Source organism: Gorilla gorilla, chromosome 10 (genome assembly GCF_029281585.2).
Source record: "Gorilla gorilla gorilla isolate KB3781 chromosome 10, NHGRI_mGorGor1-v2.1_pri, whole genome shotgun sequence".
In the NCBI taxonomy this organism is placed as follows: domain Eukaryota; kingdom Metazoa; phylum Chordata; class Mammalia; order Primates; family Hominidae; genus Gorilla; species Gorilla gorilla.
Genome location: NC_073234.2, coordinates 26,598,067 through 26,620,099, shown reverse-complemented (window position 1 = coordinate 26,620,099; position 22,033 = coordinate 26,598,067). Strand labels below are relative to the sequence as shown.

Sequence of the window (22,033 nt, the reverse complement as noted above, 5' to 3'; positions counted from 1 at the left end):
ATTTCCAGTTTTATTCCACTCTGGTCTGACAGAGTATTTGATATAATTTCAATTTTCTTAAATTTATTGAGACTTGTTTTGTGGCCTATCGTATGGTTTATCTTGGAGAAAGTTCCATGCACTGTTGAATAGAACATATACTCTGAGGTTGCTGGGTAGAATGTTCTGTAAATATCTGTTAAGTCTATTTATTCCAGGGTATAGTTTAAATCCATTGTTTCTTTCTGTGACTTTCTTTTAAATCCATTGAGACTTTCTGTTTTGATGACTTGTCTAGTGCCCTCAGGGCAGTATTGAAGTCCCCCACTATTATTGTGTTGCTGTCTATCCCATTTCTTAGGTTTACTAGTACTTGTTTTAAAAATTTGGGAGCTCCAGAGTTAGGTGCATACATATTCAGGATTGCCATATTTTCCTGTTGGGCAAGGCCTTTTATCCCTCTTTGTCTTTTTAAACTGCTGTTGCTTTAAAGTTTGTTTTGTCTGATAAAAGAATAGCTACTACTGCTTGCTTTTGGCATCCATTTGCATGGAATGTCTTCTTCCACCTCTTAACCTTAAGTTTATGTGAGTCCTTATGTGTTAGATGTGTCTCTTGAAGGCAGCAGATAATTGATTGGTGAATTCCTATCCATTCTGCCATTCTGCATCTTTTAAGTGGAACATTAAGACCATTTACATTCAATATTAGTTTTGAGATGTGAGGAACTATTTAATTTATCATGCTATTTTTTTTTAGTTGTATTTTTGTTTTATAGGTCCTGTGAAATTTATGCTTTAAAGAGGTTCTGTTTTGATGTGTTCAGGATTCATTTCAAGATTTAGAGCTTCTTTTATCAGTTCTTGTAGTGCTGGCTTTGTAGTGGTGACTCACTCATCATTCGTTTGTCTGAAAAAGACTGTATCTTTCCTTCATTTATGAAGGTTAGTTTGGCTGGGTACAAAATTCTTGGCTGATATTGTTTTGTTTTAGGGGGCTGAAGATAGAGACCTAATCCCTTCTAGCTTGCAGGGTTTCTGCTGAGAAATCTGCTGTTAATCTGATAGATTTCCCTTTGTATCTTTCCTTCATTTATGAAGGTTACTTTTGCTGGGTACAAAATTCTTTGCTGATAATTGTTTTGTTTAAGGAGGTTGAAGATAGGGCCCTAAGCCCTTCTAGTATGTAGGGTTTCTGCTGAGAAATCTGCTGTTAATCTGATAGGTTTTCCTTTACAGGTTACCTGATGCTTTTCCCTTGAGGTTTTCCTTCATAGGTTACCTGATGCTTTTCCCTTGTGGCTCTTAAGATTCTTTCCTTTGTGTTAACTTTAGATAACCTGATGACAATGTGCCTAGGCAATGATCTTTTTATGATGAATTTCCCAAGTATTCTTTGAGCTTCTTGTATTTGGATATCTAGGTCTCTAGCAAGGCCAGTGGAGTTTTCCTCATTTATTCCCCCAAATACGTTTTCCAAACTTTTAGATTTCTCTTCCTCCTCAGGAACACCAGTTACTCTTAGGTTTGGTCATTTAATGTAATCCCAATCTTTTTGGAGTCTTTGTTCATTTTTTCTTTGTCTTTTTTGGATTGGGTTAATTTAAAAACTTTATCTTTGAGGTTGATGTTTTTTCTTCTGCCTGTTCAATTCTATTGCTGAGACTTTCCAGAGTATTTTGCATTTCTCAAAGTGCATCCATTATTTCTTGAAGTTTTGATTGTTTTTTATTTATGCTATATATTTTACTGAAGATGTCTCTTCTCATTTCTTGTATCATTTTTTGATTTCCTTAAATTGAACTTCACCTTTCTATGATGCCTTCTTGATTAGGTTAATAACTGACCTTTTGAATTCTTTTTCAGGTAAATCACGGATTTCTTTTTTGTTTGGATCCATTGCTGGTGAACTAGTGCGATTATTTGGGGGTGTTAAAGAACTTTGTTTTGTCATATTACCAGAATTGTTTTTCTAGTTCCTTCTCATTTGGGTAGACTATGTCAAAGGGAAAGTCTAGGGCTCAAGGCTGTTGTTCAGATTCTTTTGCCCATGGGGTGTTCCCTTGACATAGCACTTTCCCCTTTTCCTAGGGATGTGGCTTCCTGAGAGCTGAGCTGTAGTGATTGTTATTGTTCTTCTGGATCTAACCACCCAGCAGGTCTACCAGGCTCCGGGCTGGTACCTGGGGTTGTTTGCACAGAGTCATGTAATGTGAATCATAGACCATGTGCTTTAAAACAATGTTCTCAATTTATTAAAATTATTTTCCTTCTACAGTGATAGCTTGTTTTTCTAAATTTAGTATCCCTGAGAATATAATTTTAATAAGAAAAAAATTTTGTCTCTTTTTATGTCTGCTTTCTGGGGCTGAAGGTGATATGGAGGTGGATTTGTTTTTGAGTAAGTCCTGTAAGTGATGTATGTTTCCTCATGTGCTTGGTAAAACTTCGTGTTGATGAGGGGTGTCCACACTAAATGGTATTGATAGCTGGAGCATGTATTCTCAGGCAAGAAGAGAAATTCTGTTTGCCTGTAAGTGAATATATTTCCTAATAGTAAAATTTCTTTTAAATGTGTTTGTAATGCAATATTTTTAAAAAACCTGTTATTGCTGGTGACAGAGCAGGAGTATCGCCATCTTGGACAAGCACTGTCATTTTAAGTTCACCTTGATTAAAAACTGCCTAAATCCAAAGGTCATCAGCCTTCTGGCTAAGATCAGCATGACCATAAACCACAAATAATATCTCTGACCAAAAAAATTCCAAACCTCTCCCCTACCAGAGGCATGCCAGACCCGAGATAATCTCCCCTCCACCCAGAGACAGTCTGACCCCAACATAAACTTCTCCCCCACACAGAAACATTTCAAGCTTGTGATAAACCCCCTCACTCTAAAACCAATGTATACTCTGTTGCTGCTTCTGAATCCTATAACCCCAAAGGGCCTAGCAAGGCCAACATCTCTGCCATTGGCTCCTCAAAACTCTGTCTTCCTCTGCTTTTGAATGTTCCAGTTTGAGAGTAAAATTTAGGTTGAAGACATCTCCCCGACCTGTCCCCCGGTGGTGAGATATTCCTCTACAGTTTAAAGCCCCCTCACGAATGCCCACTCATTTCATTTTATTTTTGTACTTAAATAAAATCAACTTTATATGTATTCTTAAAAATATTTTAATATTTTCAGCTTTATTAGGGTATAAGTGATAAACAGAAATTGTATATATTTAGGGTGTGCAACTTCCTATTTTGATTTATGTATACATTGTGAAATGCTCACCGTAATCTAGCTAGTTAACATAGCCATCGCTTCACATAGTGACCTTTTTTTGTATATGTGTGGTGAGAACACTCAAGATCTATCCTTTTAGCAATTTCAAGTATTCAATACAATATTTTAAATTATGGTCTCCATGCTGTACTCGCCTACTCATTTTAGGCATGGTCAGGTGATATATAAACTCAAACTATTTCTAAATGTGATATATTTCCTTTTCTACCATCTTATGGGTAACTATTTGTTGGAATATAATGCCTTCAAATTCCTTTAATATTCCATTTGCTTTCACGTTCTCAGGTGTTTTTTTTTTAAAATACTTTCTTTAAATATGTTTATGGAGTTCTCCACAGTGAGAGATAGGAAGCTGATAAATTCTAGTTCTAATAAAAGAGGCTTTATTCAAACATATTTTGTCCAACTCTTCCCCACTGTGGGTAATGCCACTTAGGAATTATTCTATCAGAACAGCATCTGACCTAAACCTTGACCTCATGTATTACTCCTGCCCCTTGCTAGACTTAGTAGATCTCATTTTCATTGTTTCTTTTCTATGAGAGCTGACTCTTCAAATATCTTGATTATGTTTCTCTCTCACACTGGAAATACCTGCATCTTTACCTACAACATATATGTGAATCTGAAAATCACGTAATACTATTTTGGCTAATTTTCCTGGTTTTCTCTTCTCAAATATGTGCCCACTTTATATAACTAGTTCCTGGGGAGGGGTCTCTTCTGTTAGTTTTCTGTTATTTATTTACTTTTTTGGATGTTAGTAGTCACCCTTTCCAATCTAGAAACAAAAACCTCTCTTTTTCAGTTTCTTCTTTCTGAGTAATTAGATGCAGATTCCTTTGATGTGTGCCTAGCCTGGCCTCCAGATTCTCATTTTTCCTGACATTGCTCTCTAGTAAATTCCTCAACCTTTCTCCTAAGAAAGTCTTTCTTTCACAACATTAACCAGGCCTTCTTGTTTTCCCTTTATTCTCCCATGACTTCCATTCTTATAGTTACATTGAAGAGTACCAAAAAACAAACTAAAATAAAGCAAAAACTGAAAACCCGCCTTTTTCTCCCAGAGACAGTATTCCGAGAATGAAACTTTTTATATTTCTGATTTCCTTTTGAGTTAGTGGTAATTTAATTGAGTTGTTTCAGCCCAAGAAAATAACATACATACTGTATTTAATAAAAAACCCAATTATTTTAAGTGGGTGAAGGTATAGATGAGTAATTTAGGAGTATTAATATAATCAGTAAATTGGAGAGACCATTTGGTGAGTGTGACTCACAGTGTGACGAGGCATATGAATGTAAGAAGTTTCCTTTCATTGAGTTTCCTTCGCCCTGGAAACTGATGCAGGTTAAGTCCTAACGATGCAGGGACTAATGATTTAGGGATTAAAATCTTATGCATTGATAATCTGTAGCCTAGCATCTAGCTGCCATCCCCCTGTTTTTATTTTCTTAAACAAGCTTTATTTTTAGAACAATTTTAAATTTATAGAAAAATTGTGAAGCTAGCACATGGAGTTCCCATGTGTCTTGCACTCAGTTTCTCCTATCCTACAATACCATGGTATATTTGTTATAATTAATGAACCAATTGTCACATTATTATTAATTAAAGTTCATATCTTATTCAGGTTCCTTTAGTCGTGCCTCATGTATTTTTCTGTCCCAGGATCCCATCCTGGATGGGGATTTATTTATTTTATTTAGATGTTGGGTCTCCTTAGGTTCCTCTTGGCTGTGACAGTTTCTCAGACTTTCCTTGCTTTTGATGACCTTGATGGTTTAAAGAGTACTGGTCAGGTATTTTGCAGCATGTCTCTTTGTGAAGATGTGTCTGATAATTTTCTCTTGATTAGACTGGAGTTATGGGATTTTTGATTAGAAAGACCTCAGAGGCAAAGTTAATGTGCCATTTCCATCATGTCACATCAGGAGTACATACTATCAACATAACTTGTCCCTTTCTATGTTGCCCTTTGTCACCCAGAGGAGACAGTGTTTGAAAGTCTTTTTCATTGTAAAGTTATTCTTTCCCTCCCTCTTTCCAAGTGTAAGGAGTGGAGAGTTATGTTCCACTTCCTTGAGTATTCATACAAATTCTTTAGAACTATTCTGCATGAGAGGTTCATCTCTTGTCTCTCCCCACTCCCCCCACTTTTTAATGAGCCCTTCCTCACTTTCTGGTTCTACAAGGGATTTCAGGTTCATCTTGTATATTTCCTGCCCCAGTCGTAGAATCAGCCATTTCTCTAAGGAGTCCTAGTTTATTTTTTCAGATAGTGGCATCAGAAACCAAGATCTGGGTATGCTCATTGCTCTTGTGTGTCTTTGCTTCTAGTCCCTTAGTAACCTGTGTTTATGTACTTATACAGAAATATTTCCTTATGTAGAAATATTGGTGTTTATATATATCCATATTAAGCTAAACTTCAGTTCATACTGACATCTCCGACTCTGATCCATTAGTACATGGATCATTCCATCTCCCCCTTGCTTATCTGCAAACTCCTGCTCCAACAGTGAGAAACTGCCTGCCATGATCTGCCATCCATTTATTAATTGTTCAATTTTGGTATACATGTGTAAAAACATCAGAATAGTTAACCAATAACTTTATGAGAAACAACTTTATTAACTATAGTACAGTACTTATGTGTAGTTTCTTTGACCTTTAGTTTTACAGACTCCACTTATTTTCAAAGTTATGTAGGCCAGCACTTTTGTCCCTACCATCTTCAGTGAGGGTTTTTTATACTAACTGTGATACAATTAAGTTATATGGCCATTTTCACGATATTGATTCTTCCTACCCATGAGCATGGAATGTTCTTCCATTTGTTTGTATCCTCTTTTATTTCATTGAGCAGTGGTTTGTAGTTCTCCTTGAAGAGGTCCTTCACATCCCTTGTAAGGTGGATTCCAAGGTATTTTATTCTCTTTGAAGCAATTGTGAATGGGAGTTCACTCATGATTTGGCTCTGTTTGTCTGTTATTGGTGTATAAGAATGCTTGTGATTTTTGTACATGGAACAAACTACTTTAAAGTTCATATGGAACCAAAAAAGAGCCCGCGTCACCAAGTCAATCTTAAGCCAAAAAGAACAAAGTTGGAGGCATCACACTACCTGACTTCAAACTATATTACAAGGCTACAGTAACCAAAACAGCATGGTACTGGTACCAAAACAGAGCTATAGATCAATGGTACAGAACAGAGCCCTCAAAAATAATGCCACATATCTACAACTATCTGATCTTTGACAAACCTGACAAAAACAAGCAATGGGGAAAGGATTTCCTATTTAATAAATGGTGCTGGGAAAACTGGCTAGCCATATGTAGAAAGCTGAAACTGGATCCCTTCCTTACACCTTATACAAAAATCAATTCAAGATGGATTAAAGACTTAAACATTAGACCTAAAACCATAAAAACCCTAGAAGAAAACCTAGGCATTACCATTCAGGACATAGGCATGGGCAAGGACTTCATGTCTAAAACACCAAAAGCAATGGCAACAAAAGCCAAAATTGACAAATGGGATCTAATTAAACTAAAGAGCTTCTGCACAGCAAAAGAAACTACCATCAGCGTGAACAGGCAACCCACAAAATGGGAGAAAATTTTCCCAACCTACTCATCTGACAAAGGGCTAATATCAAGAATCTACAATGAACTCAAACAAATTTACAAGAAAAAAACAAACAACTCCATCAAAAAGTGGGCGAAGGACATGAACAGACACTTCTCAAAAGAAGACATTTATGCAGCCAAAAACACGTGAAAAAATGCTCATCATCACTGGCCATCAGAGAAATGCAAATCAAAACCACTATGAGATATCATCTCACACCAGTTAGAATGGCAATCATTAAAAAGTCAGGAAACAACAGGTGCTGGAGAGGATGTGGAGAAATAGGAACACTTTTACACTGTTGGTGGGACTGTAAACTAGTTCAACCATTGTGGAAGTCAGTGTGGCGATTCCTCAGGGATCTAGAACTAGAAATACCATTTGACCCAGCCATCCCATTACTGGGTATATACCCAAAGGAATATAAATCATGCTGCTATAAAGACACATGCACACGTATGTTTACTGTGGCACTATTCACAATAGCGAATACTTGGAACCAATCCAAATGTCCAACAATGATAGACTAGATTAAGAAAATGTGGCACATATACACGATGGAATACTATGCAGTCATAAAAAATGATGAGTTCATGTCCTTTGTAGGGACATGGATGAAATTGGAAATCATCATTCTCAGTAAACTATCACAAGAACAAAAGACCAAACACCGCATATTCTCACTCATAGGTGGGAACTGAACAATGAGAACACATGGACACAGGAAGGGGAACATCACACTCTGGGGACTGTTGTGGGGTGGGGGGAGGGGGGAGGGATAGCATCGGGAGATATACCTAATGCTAGATGACAAGTTAGTGGGTGCAGCGCACCAGCATGTCGCATGTATACATATGTAACTAACCTGAACATTGTGCACATGTACCCTAAAACTTAAAGTATAATAATAAAAAATTTAAAAAGTAAAAGAAAATAAAAATAAATAAATAATAAAGAAATTATATTGTCACATTTTGCATTTCATCCTGAGATTCTCCCAAACTCTTAAGTGATTTTTAAAATTTGTATGGATTTTCACTCTTTGAACTGCAAAGTTCAATGCGTTTTGGCAAAGTGTCATTTGGCCACAATTACAATATTGTACAGGATATTTTCACCACCCTAAAAAATCCCTAGTGCTTCACCTATCCAACCCTCCTCTCTCTCTCCCTCCAGGAAACCACTAACCTTCTATTTTTAATCTTCTTTATAGAGTTTTGCAAACATTTTGCAAATATTTACAAGTTGATTATTAATTTATAAGGAGAACCAAAGACCTAGAATAGTCAATATAATACTGAGCAAGAATAAAAGTCGAAAGATTGGAATGACCAAAATCCAGAACACTGACAACACAAAATGCTGGTGAGGATGTGGAGCAACAAGAACTCTCCTTCATTGTTGGTGGAAATGCAAAATGGTACAGCCACTTTGGAAGACAGTTTGGTGATTTTTTAATAAAACTAAACTTACTGTTACCATATGATCTAGCAATCATGGTGGAACATCATATAATTAGAATCATAGCATATGTACCCTTTCTATACTGGCTTCTTTTCACTTACAACATGCATTTAAAATTCATCCATGTTCCTTCATAGATCAATAGCTTCTTTCTTTTTCTCAGTGAATAATATTCTACTGTATGTGTACACAACAGTTTTTTAAAATTCATTTGCCTGTTGAAGGACATCTTGATTGCTTCTGGTTTTTGATGATTATAAATAAAGCTGCTATAAACTTGTGCATGTAGGTTTTTGCAGAAACATAAGTTTTTAAATCACTTGAGTGGATAGCTAGGAGTGCATGTGATGAATTACATAGTAAAACTAGGTTAAGCTTTGTAAGAAACTACCAAACTGTCTTCCAAAGTGATCCTATCATTTTGCATTCCCACCAGCAATACATGAGAGTTCCTGTTTATCTGCATCCTTGCCAGTAATTAGTATTGTCAGATTTTTTTTCATTTTAGTCATTCTAATAGGCATATAGTGATATCTTATTGTTGTTTTAATTTTCAGGCCTTAATAACATACAACATGGAACACTTTTTCATGTTTATTTGCCATCTGTATATCTTCTCTGGTTGAGGTGTCTCCTTAGATCTTTTTGCCTATTTAAAAATATTTTTGTAATAAAGACTTTATTTTTTAAAGCAGTTTTAGGTCCCTAGCAAAATTGAGATGAAAGTACAGAGATTTTCCATAGATTCCCTGTCTTCACACATGCATAGCCTCCTTCATTGTCAATATCTCCTAACAGAGTGGTATGTTTGTTACATTTGATGAACCTACATTAAAACATCATTATCCCCCAGAATCCATAGTTTACATTAGGATATGCTCTTCATGTTGTACATTCTATGGATTTGAACAAACTTATAATGACATACAGCCACCATTATAGTATCGTGCAGAGTATTTTCATTGCCCTAAAAATCCTTTTGGCTTTAACTGTTCATTCTTCCTTTTCCCTAACCCCAGGCAACCACTGATCTTTTTATAGTCTTTATTGTTATAACCTTTCCAGAATGTCATAGAGTTGGAATCATACAGCCTTTTCAGATTGGCCTGTTTTACTTAGCAATAGGCATTTAGATTTACTCCATGTTTTTTCATGGCTTGATAGTGCATTTCTTCTTAGCACTGAATAATATTCCATTGTATGAATGTACTGCAGTTTATTCATCCATTCACCTACTAAAGAACGTCTTGGCTGCTTCCAAGTTTTGACAAGGATATATAAACAAACATTCATGTGCAGATTTTTGTGTGGGCGTAAGTTTTTAATTCCTTTGCATAAATACCAAGGAGTGTGATTGCTAGATCATATGGTAAAGGTAAGTTTAGTTTTGTAAATGAAATCACCAAACTGTCTTCCAAAATGGCTGTACCATTTTGCATTTCCACCAGCAATGAAGGAGAGTTCTTGTTGCTCCACATCCTCACCAGTGTTTGGTGTTGTCAGTGTTCTGGATTTTGATCATTCCAACCTTTCAACTTTTTTCTTCTTCAGTATTATGTTGGCTATTCTAGGTCTTTGCTTCTTCTTATAACTTAATAATTAACTTGTAAATATTTGCAAAATAGCTTGCTGGGATTTTGATTGGTATTGCATTAACTCTATACCGAGAAGAAGTGAAAATCTTACCAACATCAAGTTTTTCAATCCATGAACATAAAATATCTCTCCATTTATTTAGATATGCTTTAATTTCTCAAATGAAAGAGCTTTTTTTTTTCATCAGAGTTTGGTAGTATTCTGTATATCTAGCTGCCTTTTCATTTTGAAGTCTTGGCTTGTGGTCTTCCCTGAGAAATATTACAGGAGGTAAAAATCATTTCATCCATCCGAAATGGTACTCTTGTTGTGGGTTTTAATGGGACTGAAGTGCTAGTTCTCTAACATTATATCCCTTTTCCAAGAGCTTTGAAATACAAAGCTAAGTTTCAGTGAATCAAGGTAATGCCAGCCACAGTGGTCTCACATCAGTAACAGAGGACCTCACACCAGGACCTTAAAAACCTTCCTTGTAAAGATCATAAAGGTTCTCACACTAAAGCTTCAGTGACCTTGTAGTAAGGCCATGAAGGTCTCTCACTAGAGCCACAGAGATTTCTTACCAAGTTCTAAATGTCCCCTTAGCTTTTTGGCTCATATGTGCTTCTTCACTTAGAAACCCAAGTTTTGCATTACTTCCAAGCAGGTTCTTCTAATTTCAACAAATGGAAACTGTAGAGTTTGCCTAAGAATTTGCTGTCCTTTTAATAGAGTAAAAAAAAAAAAACACACACAGGATTATTTCATGTTACTCTTTATGTTTTACTTATGAGCCCAAATAGTGATTAGCAGTCTGTCTGTACTAGTCTTCTGGCTTTTGATGATGGGAAAGTAAGGAGTCCAGTAGGATGTTTTGTTTTACCTGATAGGTTCTTAATCTTTAAATGCAAGGTATCAATTTGTGACAACTTCTGCTCCAATGATTTCACAGAAGATAGAAATAATTATTACTTAATTCCTGGTCTTGGACCTGGGTGTTAATGAGTGTTAATATAACTAATATTTGTACGTAGTTTAAAAGTTTACAATCATTTTTACATAATCTATGTTTCTTAATATGTAATTTTGTGACCTAAGAATTTTATGCTCCATTTTAAGAAAACTGCCCATAAAAGCCACTAGTAAGCTGTTAAGTACTAAATGCATTTATTTATCGTAAGGGAAGAAGCTAAGGTTCAGAGAAATAGGTAGTAAAGAAGCTGTTCTCACTTCCAGGCACCACCCATTGCTTTCCATGGTATTCAACATCCTGCCCTACCCTTTTATTCTTTTCCCAAAGGAGTGAATAAAGCAAAATGCCAGCAGACATCAAGTTCTGGAGGCACAGAGTAGAGATGCAGTTCACTGGCTCTGGCTTGCCTGATTGTGCAGGAATTGGTCTATTAGATCTGACACAAAGCACAATGGGAATATGGCATTTAGGACACAGAGGGCGCCTGTTCCCCAGGTAGGAGGAAAGAATTCAATACATTCAGCTGCAAATATCAGCCTCTTAGTCAAGCATTGGGGTTTCTGTGGAAGATAAAAAAGAAAGTAATATGCAAAAGGTCTTGCTGATGCCTGAAATGTGGCATTTTACAAGTATTAGGAACACAGATTCTGGAGCGAGAGGGTCTCTGTTTGAATCCCAGACCCAACCTTACTAGCTTTGTGACCTTGGGCAGCTTACCTAACCATTTTTGTGCTTTGGTTTTTCTTTTCTATAAAATAAGGATTGTTATAATACTTTTTTTTTTTTTTTTGAGATGGAGTTCCGCTCTTGTTGCCCAGGCTGGAGTGCAATGGCACTCTCTTTGCTCACTGCAACCTCCGCCTCCCAGGTTCAAGCAATTCTCCTGCCTCAGCCTCCCAAGTAGCTGGGATTACAGGCTCCTACGACCGCATCTGGCTAATTTTTTTTGTATTTTTAGTAGAGATGGGGTTTCACTATGTTGGTCAGGCTGGTCTCAAATCCCTGACCTCAGGTGATCCATGCACCTGGGCCTCCCAAAGTCCTGGGATTAAAGGCGTGAACCACCCCGTGCCCGGCCTGATTGTTAGAACACATTAATTACATTACCCATACAATAATTTAATGACTTAAATTAATCAGTGTTGTAAATCACTTAGAACAGTGCCTGGCAATGCTATTTATTATTATTGTTGCTGTTATTATTCTACCATGAGAGTTGAGGATGAAGATTACTGTGCTAAGTGGAAACATTTGACTAGAAATTTAAAAAAATCAAACAATACTCTTACCCTGGGCCATGAGAGTCTTCTCTGGGTCAATTTATATAAATTAAAACATTAGTTATTTCAATATAAATTTTCTAGTTCATTTCTACATGTACATTTTATATTTCATTGGTATTAAACTATTTGGTCTATAGGGTCAGGATGATGGAGGAAATTCAGAGATATTTTGTCTAATACCAAACCTGGAATTTTCAGTGCATGGGAGAGTTAAATAAACATATAAAGGCTTAAAAATTATGGTTGTTGAAACTGAAGCCAGTTTTTCAAACTGTGGTTCTTAGTGCCAGCAGTTTCTCTTAGTTTCTCTTCTATAGCTGATTATACCAGAGGCAGGAGCTATGTTGTGACATTGTACCTCCACTGTTATTTAGGATTATATAGTGAGAAAACTGAAGCCTGCAATCACAAAATCTGTAGCGCATTGAATTCAAAAAATAGAAAATAGGAATAGAGAGACTTCTGTTGTCTTCGGAGTATATTTTGTCAGTTATACTTGCACTGTCTGGTTATACTTGCATTGACTCCTTTTAGGAAAAGGAGGTGAAAATCAGAATCTTAGCCATATGGATTTTAGACTGAGGAAGTATTATAGCAAACATTTAGTTCAGTCATGTTTAAACAACTTTTTGGTAATTTTTTAGTCCCGATATAATTTCAGAAGTACAGAAAAGTTACAACAATAGTAAGAATAACTACTCTTAGCCTGTACCCAGGTTCACTAATTGTTAACAGTTTGCCCCATTTGCCATCTCATTTGTGTTCTCTCTCCCGCTCACACACACACACACACACATACACATGTATATTTTTCAAAGCATTTGGGAGTAAGTTGCAACACGATGCTCCTTTACTCCTAAATACCTCGATGTGTATATTTTGGAACAAAGACATTCTCTTATATCGTCACATGCCAGGATCAAAAGCAATAGGTTTAGGTTTACCACAGGACCCCTCATTATCGAATCCACAGTCAAATGTAAATTTAGTTAATTGTCCTGATAATGCCTTTTATAGACAAATTATTTTTCCTGGTCCAGGATCCAATCTGGAGTCATGCCATGCATTTATTTGTCATGCTTCTGTGGTTTTCTTTAATCTGGATCAGTTTCTCAGCCGTCCTTTCTCTTTCATAACCTTGACATTTTTGAAGGCTATGCCAGTTGTTATTTAGAGCATCTCCTGATTTTGTGTATCCCTGAGATTTCCGCATGATTAGATTTAGGTTTTTCTTTTCTTTTCTTTTCTTTTTTTTGAAAAACACCACAAGAGTGATACTGTTTCTTTTTCAGTGAATCAGTATCAGAAGCTACATGATATTGGTTTGTCTCAATATTGGTGATGTTAGCTTTGATCTCTTGGTTACTGTGGAGTTTGTCAGGTTTCTCTGCTTTAAAATTACTATTTCCATGTTTATAATTAAAAGTAATTTGTGGGGAAAAACTTTGAGATTATGCAAATACTCTGCTTAGCATTAAATTTCACTTATTAATTTTAGCATCCATTGATGATTCTTGTTTAAACAAATTATTAATTACTATGATAGTTGCAAGAAATAGTTATTTTTTAACTGTATCATTTCTTCAACATTCAATAATTGGCCTTATAAAGTAGATGTCCTTTAATCATTTATTCCAGTTTGCATTTTTAGCTTCATATTTGGAGAAAAAATAATTCTATAATTATTAGAATTCTATGTAATTATGGAATTCTATAGTTCATTGGTATTATGACATATTCATACTATTAATGTTCAAATTATCCTGCATTTGGCCAATGGGAGAGCTTCAAGCTGGCTCCTGAGTCTTTTTTTTTTTTTTTTTTTTTTAGTATATCCTTATTTTGCATCCCAAAAAGGAATCAAGAATTATCTTGTGCTTTTACTGTCATAGGCCTGAAATCAGCTATTTTTCCAGGGATCCCTAGATCCTTTGGTATGTATTTAGAGTGCAGAATGCTATTTAGAAAACAGTATCTGGGAGGTAAAGGTGCTCATTATTAACTGTGATATTCTTTCTTTTAGGCAGACAGAGCTAGGAAACACATAAAATATACATATACATATATATATTTCCTTCTCTATTAAAAACTGTGAATTCATACTGATAACTTCATGATATGTTCTGGCTCATCTTGAGCCAAACGCACCCAAATCTCATCTTGAATTTTAGTTCCCATAATCCTCATATGTTTTGGGAGGGACCTGATGGGAAGTAATTGACTCATGGGGGCAGTTCCCCCCATGCAAATCTTGTGATAGTGAGTAAGTTCTCATGAGATCTGAAGTTCCCATGAGATCCATGTGAAGAAGGAAGTGTTTGCTTCCCCTTCCACCATGATTGTAAGTTTTCTGAGGTCTCCCAGTCCTGCAGAACTGTGTGTCAATTAAACCTCTTTCCTTTATAATTTACCCAGTCTTGGGCAGTTCTTTATAGCAGTGTGAGAACAGACTAATACTCTTCAATTCCAATTCAAGACCACATGCTGCTCTTGCCCTTTCTACATTTACAGTTCCCTTCAAGAAACTTGGTTTCCATTATGCTTAATATATTTACAGTCATCCCTCAGTGTCCACAGTGGATTGGTTCCATGACCTCTAGGGATACCAAAATCCTTAGATGCTCAATTAGGTTTGGCAGATGTGAGGATGTGATACTATGAAATATGCATTTGGTCTTCCTCCCCAGTTTCCTAACATACAACTCCTAAAATCCTTGTACTCTCCAAAGTGCTTGCTTTTTTAAATACTTATATTGACTGATAACTTCAGAGTGAGGCTGGTCACCAGAATGACCAAAGACAATATTAGAGGGTTGAGACCTTCAGCCCCATCCCCCAACCTCCAGGGAGGGGAGAAGGGCTGAAGGTCAAGTTGATCACCAATGGCCAATGGTTTAATCAATCATACCTATGTAACCTCCACAAAAACACAAGAAGACAGGCTTGGAGAGCTGCCAGGAGGGCAGTATGCACAGGGAGGGCATGGAAGCTTCAGGCTCCTTCCCCCATTTATGCATCTCTTCAACTGTATCCTTAGTAATATCCTTTATAATAAACTGGTGAAGGTTAAAAAAAGAAAAACAAACCCGCAGAAATGCATGGCTGACTGTATACATTTGTTCCACCTTAGAATATCAAAACGTAGTTTTAGAATTGCTAATCCATATCACTGGAGGGTAGGGGATAACACTAACTAGAGCTTAATATTTATTTAGTATTTTTTTTTGTCTTTAGACTTGGGGAGTATAGTCCAAGTACTATGTTGCAAGATAAGTCAGTTACTTTTTTCTTTCAGTTTGGTTATGCTATTCATTTGCAATATTTAAGTTTATTTGTTTTTTGTGTTTAAAATTCTACTTTATTTCATGTTACCATCCTTGTTGATTTTAGGCACTTTTGAGTACATAAAACATTAACATGGTACCTCCAAATCAAAACTATATAAAAACATATACTCTCCTAATCCCCAATCCCTTAAATTCCATTCCCACCCACTTCCTATAGGTAACCAATCTTATTAATATCTATTTTAGCTCTCCTTTATTTATTTTTCCTTTCTTTTTTTTTTTTTTTTTTTTTTGACAGAATCTTACTCTGTTGCCCAGGCTGGAGTGTGGTGGTATAATCTCGGCTCACTGCAACCTCTGCTTCCCGGGTTCAAGTGATTCTTCTGCGTCAGACTCCTGAGTAGCTGGGACTACAGGCACACAGCACCACACCTGGATAGTTTTTGTATTTTTAGTAGAGATGGGGTTTTACCATATTGGCCAGGCTGATCTAGATCTCCTGATCTTGTGATCTGCCAGCCTTGGCCTCCCAAAGTGCTGGAATTACAGGAGTGAACTACCACGCCTGACCAGCTCTCATGTATTTCTTTATGCAAAAATAAGCAGATTTATGAATATATTCTTATGTCGCTTCTTTTTTTTTACAAAAATGGTGGCATATATGCATTTCCCCTTTGCTTTTGCCACTTTACAATGTATCCTAGAGAACGTTCTACATCAGTTCATAGAGATCATCCTCATTCTTTTTTATAGCTGCTTAGTACTTCCTTACGTAGACATACCATAGTTAATTTAACCACTCTCCTATGTATGGGCAATTAGGTTGTTTCCAATAGTTTGTGAGTACAAACAATGCTGTAATGAGTAAGTTTGTCCATGTTTATTTCTTTGTTAGTGGTACATGTTTAGAATAAATTCTTAGATGAAGAAATGCTGGATCAAAAATAAACACACATGTAGTTTTCTTAAATATTACTCATTTTCCTTCTGTTAAATAAAATGTATGGTAGGTCATTGTTTTGGGTTGAATTCCTGCACTAGCCCCCAACAGGACAAACCAAAATGGAGTCACTCTTGACAAGTGCCATGTAGTCAAACTGAAACTTTAAAAAACTGGAAAATCTCCCATCAGGCCAAATTTTCCAAAAAAAAAAATCCCAAAAAAAAACAAAAAACAGGAGATTCACAGTAACCAGTTAAAAAGGTCCCAGTAAACCTAGGCTGGCATGATATGAAAGTACCCCTTGTTTTAACCCTTTCAAGGAAAGTAACCCTAAGTTAACCAATCCATTTTGTTGTATTATACTATTTCCTTGTTTCTGCTCAAATTCCCTTACACATATTAATCGTTCTGCTATGCCCATGGAGCATTTTTCTGTTTTATAGATGGAATGCAGCCCAATTCATAATTGATAATAAAAGCCAATTAAATCTTTGAAATCAGTTTGTTGAAATTTTGTTTTTTAACATCTCTAAAAGCATTAAACTGATTTGCAAACACCAGCAATGAATGTTTTTATTTCTTATTTCACTAACAAAATAGGTTGACAAGCTTTTAAAACTTTTTGCCAACGTGACAAATGAGGCACAGTTTTAATTTGCTTTTCTCTCATGAGTGAATTCAAATGTCTTTTTATATGGTTAAGGGCCATCTAGCCTGTTTATAATGACCTAGAAGAATAATATCTTCTTTGTCCTCCACACAGGAAGATTCTCAGTGCCTATCCATAAAGTTTTGGTTTTTCACATGCCACTTTCATCTCTATTTATTAATTGGCACTTAGCCTACTCAATGGGTTGAGGTAAACATTTGCTGGGGCTCTTTTTTTTGGAAACAGAAGCATGAGACTTTGGCAAAGATCCTGAAATCATTCATTCTGAAAAACCACCATATTAAAATGAAAACTGTGTCATGGTTTCCAACTTAATGCACAAAGTTATTGTTGTATTTTGTTACTGGGATGCCTAATGTGTTGATTAAGAAATGTCAATCTTACTGGACCAGCTACATCAGAATAAAGGTTGGGGGTATCTTAAACAAAATAAAATTCTTAAGCCCTAACTGTAGAGATTCTGATTTATGAGATCATAGTTTAGACACTATAATCTGTATTTTTAGCAAGTTCCTCAGTGATTCAACCAGTAGCAATGTTTGGATGTTTGGGAATCATTGCATCACTTGGAGGTAAACTACTGAGCAATTAGCAAATGGAATCAGTGATTCTGCTTAGTTACATCCCAAAGAGATGAACTTATGTAATCCAGAATTCTATATGATATTATGATATGATATTTCCTCCTTTTATATCCCCTGGCAACCACCATTCTACTTTCTGTCTCTACAAATTTGACTATTGTAAGTGCCTCATATAAGTGGCATCATATTTGTGCCTGGCTTATTTCTCTTAGTGTAATGTCCTCAAGGTCCATCTGTGTTGTAGCATGTGTCAGAATGTTCTTCCTTTTTAAGACTGGGTATATTCCATTGCATGTTTATACCACATTTTGTGTATATATTCATCTGTCGATGGACACTTGAGTTGTTTCTGCCTTTTGGTATTGTGAATAATGCTGCTATGAACATGGGTGTGCAAATATCTAAGTCCTTGTTTTCATTTCTTTTGAGTATATATCTAGAAGTAGAATTACTAGATTGTATGGGAATTCTGTGTTTCAGGTTTGGAGAACACACCATACCATTTTCCACAACAGCTGCACCATTTGCCGTTTACATTCCCACAAACAATGTACAAAGGTTCCAATTTGTCTCCATGCTTGTCAATACTCCTTCCTTCCTTCTTTCCTTCCTTCCTTCCTTCTTTTCTCTCTTTTTTCTTTTCTTTTCTCTTCCCTTCTCTTCTTTCTTTTCTTTTTTTCTTTCTTTTGATAATAGCCATCCTAATGGGTATGAAGTGGTATCTTACCGTGGAGTTGCATTTCCTTAATGAGTAGTGATGTTGAGCATCTTTTTTTATGTGTTTATTGGACATTTGTATATCTTCTTGGAGAGTGTCTTTGTTCTTTATGAAGATTATTTTGCCTACTTTGATTATTTTGTGTACCTTGAATGTCCAAATAAATTTTAGTTTAGATTTTTCTATTTCTGCAAAAACGTTGTGGGATTTTGAACTTTTAGATTGCTTTAAGTAGTACTGACATTTTAACAATATTAAATCTTCCAGCCCATGAACACAGGACGTCTTTCCAGTAAATTTGTATTGTTTTAAGACAGTAAATATGTAGTAAGTTGTTTCAGCAGCAATAAAAAAACTAACACACTGATCAAATAAGTAAATCCATGTTCCGTGTGTTCAGTAGTTTAACTGATTTTTTTAATCATGTAAAGATGAAAAGTATAAATTATTTACCATTAATGTCTGTGACTTTCCACTCATCTCCCCTTACCATGAGCCCATCCTCCAGTCTTGCTGCTGGGAACTCTTCTGCTGTCATTTATGGAGAGAGCCCATGGATCTCCAGCTATCCTGGCTGGGCCTCAGAGCTGTGAGTGGGGCTACTCAAGGTCATGCAGTCCCAATTGAGCCGGCCTAGAGGGGAAGGGCCCAGCCAGCCCACAGAATCAACTGTGAGAACGGTCATACATGCTTGTTGTTTTAAGCCACTGAGTTTTGATGTGGTTTGTTATGCTGTAACTGTTAATTGATATATTCTCTCTTCAAAGAGGCTTTTTCCAACTGCCCTAAACAAAAAGTCCTCTGGCCTTTAGAATTAGTATGTCCAGGCATTCTGCTTTGTTTCCTTCAAAGCCCTTATAAATATCTGAAAGTTTACTTTTACTTTATTTCTTTGGTTGTTTATTTTATGCTTTCATCAAGGAGGATAGAAACTTCACCTTCACAGGGACCTGGTCTGACTTGTGTCTTGTGAGGCCACCAGCAACTGTAACAGATCCCAACACTTTGCTCAGTAAATATTTGTTTAAAAACAGCCTGAATTGCTTTTTTTTTTTTTTGAGGAAGACGCCGTCCTAGGGGCTGAGGATTTTTGGTCCGCACGCTCCTGCTCCTGACTCACCGCTGTTCGCTCTCGCCGAGGAACAAGTCGGTCAGGAAGTCCGCGCGCAGCAGCCATGGCTTTTAAGGATACCGGAAAAACACCCGTGGAGCCGGAGGTGGCAATTCACCGAATTCGAATCACCCTAACAAGCCGCAACGTAAAATCCTTGGAAAAGGTGTGTGCTGACTTGATAAGAGGCGCAAAAGAAAAGAATCTCAAAGTGAAAGGACCAGTTCGAATGCCTACCAAGACTTTGAGAATCACTACAAGAAAGACTCCTTGTGGTGAAGGTTCTAAGACGTGGGATCGTTTCCAGATGAGAATTCACAAGTGACTCATTGACTTGCACAGTCCTTCTGAGATTGTTAAGCAGATTACTTCCATCAGTATTGAGCCAGGAGTTGAGGTGGAAGTCACCATTGCAGATGCTTAAGTCAACTATTTTAATAAATTGATGACCAGTTGTTAAAAAAAAAAAAAAAAAAAGCCTGAATTAATAATATGGCTCTGCCGCTTTTCAAATAGTGTTTATTTAATGAGATAAAACTAGGTTTATAATAAATTACATTTTAAAACCAATTTTCCTCATAATCAATGAAACTCACTCCTAGATATTTTTTCAATATGTCCAAGCTATTGTTGATGTTCAAGATGCTTGTGATTTGTGTTTTTATTGTGGCTTTATAAATACATTTGCTGGAGTTTAAGAAAAACTGTATCAGAGGTTGCTTCTCAATTATAGGGTTTGTTGTTGTTGTTGTTGCTTTTTTTGTTTTGTTTTTGTTTTTCATTTTTTTGAGACAGAGTCTTGCTCTGTCACCCAGGCTGGAGCTCAGTGGTGCAACCTCAGCTCAATGCAACCTATGCCTCCAGGATTCAAGAGATTTTTGTGACTCAGCCTCCTGAGTAGCTGGGATTACAGGCATGTGTCAGCACACCCGGCTAATTTTTGTATTTTTTGTAGAGATGGGGTTTCTCCATGTTGGCCAGGCTGGTCTTGAACTCCTGGCCTCAAGTGCTCCTCCTGCTTCAGCCTCCCAAAGTGCTGGGATTACAGGCATGAGCCACCATACCTGGCTCCAATTATAGTTTTAAACGAGAAATTGTCTTATGGCTTCTTAATACTTGAGGTAGTTTATCTTGTCACTTATTTAGCTTTATAGATTCATCCTTGGAAAGTTTAATTTTCCTAAAATCCTTTTCTGCAACTTAAAAATATTGTCAGTAGGTGGCACTCCTGACCCACAACTTGTTATTCTGAATTGCTACAAGAAGCCATTACCTATTGATTTTTGTTCTCTGCAGTCCTCACAGAGCTTCACACCAGCTGCTCTCTCTGCAGACTCAGCCAAAAACAATCTGCTATGGCAGCCTTCTTAGTTTTGCATACTGCGATCTTGTTTCTGAATCCAGCTCTCCAGACCTTGGGTTTGGAGAGTCACTGAGATTGGGACTATATGGATTTTAGTCAGAGGGAAGATCCCTCCAAGGCCCTGAGGCTGGAGGGGCCCTGAATGCTTGGGAAACAGCATGGAGTGCAGTGGGGCAGGGGAGGGGTGGGTGAAGGGGAGAGTGCTTGGCGAGGAGGTCAGATGGGGGCTGAGGTAGGGGGTGGTGGACAGATCATGCTGGATCTTGCAAACAGCAATGAGAGCTTTGGATTTCACTCTGAGTGATACAAGGAACCACTTGGAGGGTTTTGGGCAGGGTGCTGACATGATATGACCTGCATATGAATGGGACCACTCTGTAGGGGCTAGCGCAGCAGCAGGAGGCCAGTAGGGAAGCTTCTACAATAATCTAGGTGAGACATGATGGTGGCTTGGGCCGCCACTATCCCAGCTGGTGATGGCAGTGATCACGGGGGCAGATTTCTCCTTTTGGTGCTGTTCTTGTGATAGAGTTCTCATGAGATCTGGTTGTTTAAAAGTGTGTGGCACCTTCCCCTTCTTTCTCTTCCTCCTGCTCTGGATATGTAAGATGTGCCTGCTGCCCCTTTGCCTTCTGCCATGACTGTAAGTTTCCTGAGGCCTCCCCAGCCATGCTTCCTGCACAGTCTGAGGAACCATAAGGCAATTTAACCTCTTTTCTTTATAAATTATTCAGTCTCAGGAATTTCTTTATAGCAGTGTGAGAATGGATGAATACAGCATGCCACCATGTCTGGCTAATTTTTAAAATTTGTTATAGATGGGTTCTCACTGTGTTGGCCAGGCTGGTCTTGGACTCCTGGCTTCAAGCAGTCCTCCTGCCTTGGCCTCCCAAAGCACTGGGATTACAGGCATGAGCAACTGCAACTAGTAACACTAGTTTTCTTGATCTTGTTTGATTGGCTTGGTTGGCAAAAATTATTTCCTTTCCCATTATATGATTAACTTATGTTTAATTTCCAAAGTTAATATAGTATTACATATTTGTTTTATCATTATGGTAATTTTAAGAGATATCTTTAAAGATTTCTTGGAATTCCATGCATATATATCCATTTCCTGAAACTCTGTATCTCAGTTCCCTTATGTGTAAGAT

The 22,033-nt window shown here is 37.0% G+C and overlaps 1 protein-coding gene and 1 pseudogene across 4 annotated transcripts in view; one reads left to right on the top strand and one right to left on the bottom strand.

Annotated features, from left to right (window-relative positions):
• SMIM10L1 (small integral membrane protein 10 like 1) overlaps window positions 1–22,033 on the bottom strand; it is a 251,598-nt gene that overhangs the window by 201,905 nt on the left and 27,660 nt on the right. The gene's annotated exons all lie outside the window — the stretch shown is intronic.
• Window positions 19,456–19,971, top strand: LOC109029163 (small ribosomal subunit protein uS10-like; annotated as a pseudogene).